Source organism: Silurus meridionalis, chromosome 13 (genome assembly GCF_014805685.1).
Source record: "Silurus meridionalis isolate SWU-2019-XX chromosome 13, ASM1480568v1, whole genome shotgun sequence".
NCBI lineage: Eukaryota > Metazoa > Chordata > Actinopteri > Siluriformes > Siluridae > Silurus > Silurus meridionalis.
In genome coordinates, this window is record NC_060896.1 from 2,146,389 (window position 1) to 2,154,402 (window position 8,014).

Sequence of the window (8,014 nt, forward strand, 5' to 3'; positions counted from 1 at the left end):
TAAATCAGTAGTGTCGTATTGGTTATGAAAAGCTTGGCTGTATTTTAGGTTTCAAATCATCAATAATCTTTTGGGGAGGTTTTTTACTAGCTTTCAAGACTGTATATAGAAACACTCCACTTTATCTAAAGCTATAGTTAAGACAATGCCAAGAGCCAAGACCATCATAACCAAAATCACTTTAGAACCACCAGTGCCAACATCGGCTCAACCAAGAACACCATCCACAGGACTGCCTCACGATCTTTAGCATCAAGACCACCATTGCTACACATCACCTCAACCAAGGCCACAATTGCCAAGACCACCTTAACCAGGACCACCATTTCCAAAACCACTTCAATGAAGACCACATTAAAAAAAAAAAAACTTAGTTAAGACCACCATCACCAAAACCACCTTAATTAAGACCACCATTGCCGAAATCATATCAGTTAAGACCAACATTGGCAAAAACACCTCAATTAAGACCACCATAACTAAAACCACCTCTATTAAAACCACCATCACCAAAACCACCCTAATTAAGACCACCATTGCCAAAACCACCTCAATCAAGACCACATAGAATAAGATCACCATTGCCATGACTGCCATCAACAGACCGACATCGAAAGAGCACAATCACCAACATCACCAAGACTTTCACCAGTACCTATGTCTCCGAATCCACTTCAGCCAAGAGGGTCTGAACTGTTAAGGTGGTTTGAGGGGCAACAGTTAGCATCTAATCCTGTACCAAAGAGAGGCATTTGTAAATCTAAATGTATTTATGGCATTTGGTGGACCCCCTTATCCAGAGCGATTACATCCATCTCATTTATACAGCTGAGCAGCGATGGGGTTAAGGGCCTTGCACAGGGGCCCAGGAGTGACAGCTTGGTGTGACTGGGATTTGAACTCACAACCTTTAGATCCAAAGTCCAAAGCTTTTAACCACTATACCACCACTACAACCACTATACCACCTTTTACTTCTATTCAGCTTTGATTACACTGTTTTCAACATTATAGCAGCTATAAACATCCTTCCCATCAGCCTCTCTCTCTGTCATTTGTATTCTGTCTATCTTTCTCTTGCTCTTTCTGTCTTTTCTGCTCTTTTTCTCTCTTATTTTTCTATTTTATTTCCACTCTGTCTCCCCCTGTCATTCCCTCATTCTCTTTCTTTATTTTCACTCTTCACCTTTCGTGAAACATATTTGCATCCTGAGAGCGTATACTTGTTTGAGACTCGAAAAACAAGTGATTGCTACAACGTTATTATAGAACACAATATATCCTATAGATTTCTCACTCTGTCTCACTCTCTCTCTCTCCACCTCCAACTATTGCGCAAGACCTTGACTGAATATATTCCCAAGATCGAGACACATAACTTGATACAGTCGTCTTTTTTTCCATCTTCAGACTGAACAGTTTCTTTTCTATATTTCATGAAGCTTCATGACAAAATCCAATGTTCAAAAAGAGCAACACAAATAAAATTGGAATTTAATTGAACGACCACAAGATTTGATTTTTATTCACTTTAGCACCCGGAAAGGAAGTAAAACTGATGAAAATAAAATCAAATAAAATGAAATTAATATAAAATATAATGATGTGCAGTGTGTGGATGTGGATCAGTTCTGCTGCTGGAGATTAGAGAAAGAAAGAGGAGTACAGAGGAGTGTGTTGTTCATGATAAGTGATGGAATTGCAGTGTGTGTGTGTGTGTGTGTGTGTGTGTGTGTGTGTGTGTGTGTGTGTGTGTGTGTGTGTGTGCCACAGAGAATAGAGCTGGCAGGGAAGAGTCATGCTGTGAGATTGCATGAGATCCTAAACCCAGTCGAGGAGTGTTTCTGTTTCTGAGCAGTATTTGGCAGGTAGCTGTCTCATGTTTGTGTGTGTGTGTGTGTGTGTGTGTGTGTGTGTGTGTGTGTGTGTGTGTGTGTGTGTGTGTGTGTGTGTGTGTGTGTGGCAGGTAATGAAGTTGGTAAGGAAGTGTGTGAGATGTGTGGGTGTGTGTGAGTGCTGTTCTTGAAGGCTCTGTGTCAGCAGCGTCCAGTTTCTGCTGCTTCAAGTGGAGAATAAATTCCACAGAGAACAGAGCACGCGCGCACACACACACACACACACACACACACACACACACACACACACACGACTAATGACAGAGTGACTAAAGAGTCACTACAGCCACTACAGATTCGTTACAGTCACAATTGAGCCACTACAGAGTCACTACAGTCACAACTGAGTCATAACTGAGTCACTACAGTCACAACTTAGTCACTACAGAGTCACCACAGTCACAACTGAGTCACTACAGTCACTACAGTCACAACTGAGTCAATACAGTCACTACAGTCACAACTGAGTCACTACAGTCACAACTGAGTCACTACAGAGTCACTACAGTCACAACTGAGTCACTACAGTCACAACTGAGTCACTAGTCACAACTGAGTCACTACAGTCTCAACTGAGTCACTACTGAGTCACTACAGTCACAACTGAGTCACTACAGTCACAACTGAGTCACTACAGAGTCACTACAGTCACAACTGAGTCACTAGTCACAACTGAGTCACTACAGAGTCACTGCAGTTACAACTAAGTCACAACAGAATCACTTCAGTCCCTACAGGGTCACTACATTTATAAGGGTGTCACTACCAAGTCATTACTGACTTACTACAGAGTCACCTGTTCCAGCATGATAATGCCCCTGTGCACAAAGTCAGCTCCATGAAGATATACTTTGGAAGATGTGGAAGATCACCTGCTTCACCCCAGACCTTCTCACCTCACCTCCATCAGTGCCTGACTTTCCCAACACGCTTGTGCCTGAATGAATCTCCACGGAATGTAAAAATCTTCTCAGAAGTGTGGAGCTTATTATAACAGTTAATGGAGACTAGATGTTGAGTGAGATGTTCAAAAAGTAGCACATAGCAGTATAATGTATAAAATAATGAATAAAACAGTAAAGACAAATGAAATATTGATGGCACATGAACACACACACACACACACACACACACACACACACTTATAAAAGCAAGCAAATCTGCATAATAGGCACTAAATCAAATACGTCGACACGAACAGCTGCTGAAATAATGAATATTTGTGTCCTGTGTGTGAACAGTGCAGACCACCGTCTCTAATTACCGCATAGCAGCGCAGCAGGTTATTATTATGGCTGCCGTAATTTCTTCTCTATAGGTGAGGCACATTAGCAGATGAATCATGGAGGGACATTTCAAAGACAAATTCTGTACATTATGTTTCAGTTCTGCTCATGACAGCATTGTCATGAGCCTCATCTACACTGAGAAGAAAAGCTCAGGCTGCTACCTTCAAGTTCTTTCCGCACCACCGCTAGCAGCCGGACAGCATTGCGGTTACAGGCTCATGTCACAGTAAGATCGATCTGGGTTTTCTTTTCCAAATCAGCAAAATCAAATCCTAGAGCTACCGGTGTGTGATTCTGGAACAGCGAAAGCATCTGAGCATCTTAGCTTGAGAGTTCGAGAGAGAGATCTCAATGTGAAGCTTCCAGCAGAGGAACCTGTGAGGAACTCCTGCTAAATAACTCGGAAATCAATTGAGGAGCTCGAGGAACCCGAGTTCATGTTGTTTGGTCTACTTCAGTATCAGTGTTGGAGAGAAAGTTTACACTGCCATCCGTTTGTTTTGCAACAAGAGTTGACTTCTTAATGATTTTTAGTCTCTGGAAAAGTCTGAGATCCTCCAGGATGCGACACGTGCACGAGCGAGAGTTCCGACATGAATATCCGAGTGAACGCGCCACACTGTGTGATTTTGAAGCGTTCCTTCACTCATCCAGAGCAACTGAACGTTAACTCATTCATAAAACATAGTAGTAGTAGTAGCAGCTGAGTGGTGCTGGGATTTAAACTCATGGCCTTCTGATCAGATGTCCAACATCTTAACCACCCCGTCTTTAGGAGATGCCTGGGCAGGGGTTCTCTGGGGTTTTTGACAGACGTCCTACCATGAACCTGCCTCACAATTTCAGTTAATTACGTATTACTGCAAAAAATACAATGAATGAAGACGAGTCAAGAAGCTTTTTATTGTGATTTTAAACATATACAACTGACAATAGATACAGAAGATAAACAGACAGACAGACAGACGATCAGACAGACAGACAGACGATCAGACAGACAGACAGACAGACAGGCAGACAGACAGACAGACAGATAGATATCTCTCTCTCTCTTAGTTCTAAAACAGTGTTACAAAATTACAAGTGAAGGTTTGAAACAGAGGTAATGAATTCTGTGCACAGGAGCGTTTTACAGGCAAAACCCTGATAAATGACTTGAAATAAACACCTGAACAGAACCCTGAGGGCTGCAGAACCATTCTACAGGAGAATATTCAACTCCAGCCTGTGAATTTCATAGATAAATCTCACACACACACACACACACACACACACACACACACACACACACACACACACACACACACACACACACACACAGAGTCATAAAACCTGGTGTTCAAACCAATCCTCTGGTTTGGATTAGCTGGACATTACAAGGCTAAAGAGGACAGTCTGGACTTCTGAGAACATTGCTGGTTCTCCTCTGCATGGCCACTCTTCACAAACTCATTACCACCAGAGTGAGGAAATCTTTTGCTTCTTCTTTCGGTTCCTCCCATTAGGGGGCGCCACAGCAGATCATCCGTCTCCATACCCCCCTGTCCTCTACATCTACCTCTTTCATACCAACTACCTGCATGTCTTCCCTCAGCACATCCATAAACCTCCTCCTTGGTCTTCCTCTTCTCCTCCTTCCTACCAAAGTGAGGAAATGAGCATCCAACAACATTCTGCTTCTGCACTTCTGCTATCTAGATGGCGCTACCGAGCACCAGAATTTTAAGGAACTTCATGGAATTGTACAGGGCGTCTTCATGACTGTACACCCAGGAGGAGTGTGGAGGAGTGATGGACATTTAGGCCACGCCCATTTCTGGTCTCCTTCTCAATGTAGATACAGAGAAAGAAGTGTAAAACTGAATTCTATACATCTTTGTATTCTTTATACAGCTAACGTGAGATCTTGCTGTCTGTGTGTGTGTGTGTGTGTGTGTGTGTGTGTGTGTGTGTGTGTATATACAGTGCCAGTGTGAGCTCATTATCATTTAGTGTAATGTTGGCTGTATGCTAATGAGCTATATATTATTCTGTTGAAATTGGATTGAAGAGCAGGTGAGCTCCAGTGGAAACATCTAACAGATGGAACAGAGGTTACACACACACACAAATTTTTTTTTTTCTCTCACACAAAAACTTTTCCTGACTTTTATCACACACATCTCTTGCTCTCTATTAATCCCTCTTGCATCCACACACACACACACACACACACACACACAAAAGAAACTCGCCTTTTTCCACCTACATGTGGTTCTTCCTCAAACCGTTACCTTAAAGTCAGAGTTACACAGTTGTGTAAGACGTCTTTGGATGATCTAACATGACATTTTCTCTTCACATGAACTAGGAGACCCAAATCCAGTGCACAAAGCCAGCTCCATGAAGATCTTCTTTACATGGGTTGAAAGAGGAAGAAGATCTCCTGCTTGGAGCTTCAAACTCTATCGAAAATCTTTGTGATGAATTGAAACTGCTTTCTTCTCTGCTGCTTTATCTCAGATAAGTGGACAAGTCATCCATCTACTACATGCCAATACACACACTCGTAAAACTTCAGTCTTTCTTTTCGTCTTGCGGAAATCGTGGTCTCATTGCTGTCTCTCTCTCTCTCTCTCTCTCTCTCTCTCTCTCTCTGAGCTCATTGTGCTGCACCAAAATAAATCTCTGAAACACACTCCTTTGTTCTTCAAAAGTTTCTTCCCCACAGTCTCCTCTCAAAGTTTGTGGACACCTGAGCATTTGTTTGGTGCTTTCTGAACATCCACATTTAGTCTCCATTCACTGCTATAATAATCTCCACTCTTCTGGGAAGATGTTCCACTAGATGTTATGGAGATTCATTCAGCTGTACCAATGTAGGTGAGGTGAGGAGGTCTGGGGTGTGTTCCAATTCATTTGAAAGGTGCTCAAGGGTTGGAGCTCTATAGCACAAGATCCTCCACATCTTCCAACCCATGTTGAAGCAGATCTTCAAAGCTGGCTTTGTGCACAGGGGCATCATCATGCTGGAACAGGATTTGGGTCTGATACTTCCAGTAAAGGGAAATTTTCATTCTCCTGCATCCAAAGAGGTCCTACACAATTGTGTGTAACAGTTTGGAGAAGAACCACGTGTGGGTGGAAAAGTCAGGTGTCCCAATACTTTTGGCCACACGGCGTGTTTGCAACATCATTTGTTTCCTTCTCGTTACTGAACCCCATTTTCTTCTCCTGCGACATAAAATGACCAAATCGTTAATCAGCTTCAGGCTGATTTCATTATTCTCACACACATTTATCTTCATTCTCACTTTTCGTCTGAGATTTCTGCTTCCTGGCCACGGCGGCTCTCCGTCTCCCTCCTGCTCACGGTAACAAGCTGCTGAAGATTTTCACAGAAACGATTAATACATTCTCTCAGACAGTAAAGTTCTGTTACCACCATGGAGCTGATCGTACCTACACCACCACGTCCTGAAATGCCTCGCAATGTGTTGATTATATATTTCACTTATTATCCCTTCTAAACCCTTTTTTATTATCGTAAAATTCGTCTCAATCCACATCATAATTCTTACTTACATACACTAAAATCATAACGTGCTATAAAGCAGTCAAATTTCCTCCAAACAAAACTCCATACTGCCCCCGTGTGGAAATGCAACTCCCTCACATTCACTCCCAGCAAAACAGGAACCAAATAGAAACCTGCTCACACAATACACTTCCTTAAAATCAATTACCCATTCCACTTACTCCATTTACTTACCACAGTCACTCACCCCAGTCACTCACACCAGTTACTTACCCCATTCACTCACCCCAATCACTCACCCCAGTCACTTACATTATTCACTTACCCCAGTCACCCACCTTATTCACTCACCCCATTCACTCACCCCAGTAACTTATCCCAGTAACTCACCCCAATCACTCACCCCAGTCACTTACATTATTCACTTACCCCAGTCACCCACCTTATTCACTCACCCCTTTCACTCACCCCAGTAACTTACCTTATTCACTTACCCCATTCACTACCCAGTCACTTACCCCATTCACTACCCAGTCACTTACCCCATTCACTACCCAGTCACTTACCCCAATCACTTACCCCAATCACTAACCAGTCACTTACCCCAGTCACTAATCAGTCACTTACCCCATTCACTACCCAGTCACTTACCCCAATCACTTACCCCATTCACTAACCAGTCACTTACCCCAATCACTTACCCCATTCACTAACCAGTCACTTACTCCAGTCACTAACCAGTCACTTACCCCAGTCACTCCATTTCAGCCACAACATGGGATTACATTACTACCAAACTCCACTCTGTAAATCTACAGAACCGTCTCACACACAGTGGGAGAACAGTGTTCAGTCCAGAACGCATACAAGAAACACACATGACTGACAACATGGAGTCAAAGAGTCTCTCTTCTTCTTTTTCCTACTAAATTTATAAACTACCCTTAATTACACAGCACAGATGGAAATGGAAACAGCTCCATCTAGGAACAAGGAGGAGAGAAACACAAATACACACACACTTTTGCAGAATCTAGAATATAGTCTAGTATAGTCCAGTCTAGCCTGGTTTAGTATGATCTAGTACGTATAGTACAGTCTAGCCGAGACATGAGTGTATTCTAGTATAATCTACTATACTCTTGTATGGTTTGCTATGGGTTAGTATAATCCAGTCTATTAGAGTATAGTCTAGAACTAGACATTAAGGATCAGTTCTTTTTTTTGGTCAACATTTTATGATGAAAAGAACACATTCCTTCATGGTTTTTTACCTCAGTGTACTCCACATTTTCACCATATCCTTTTCTTTT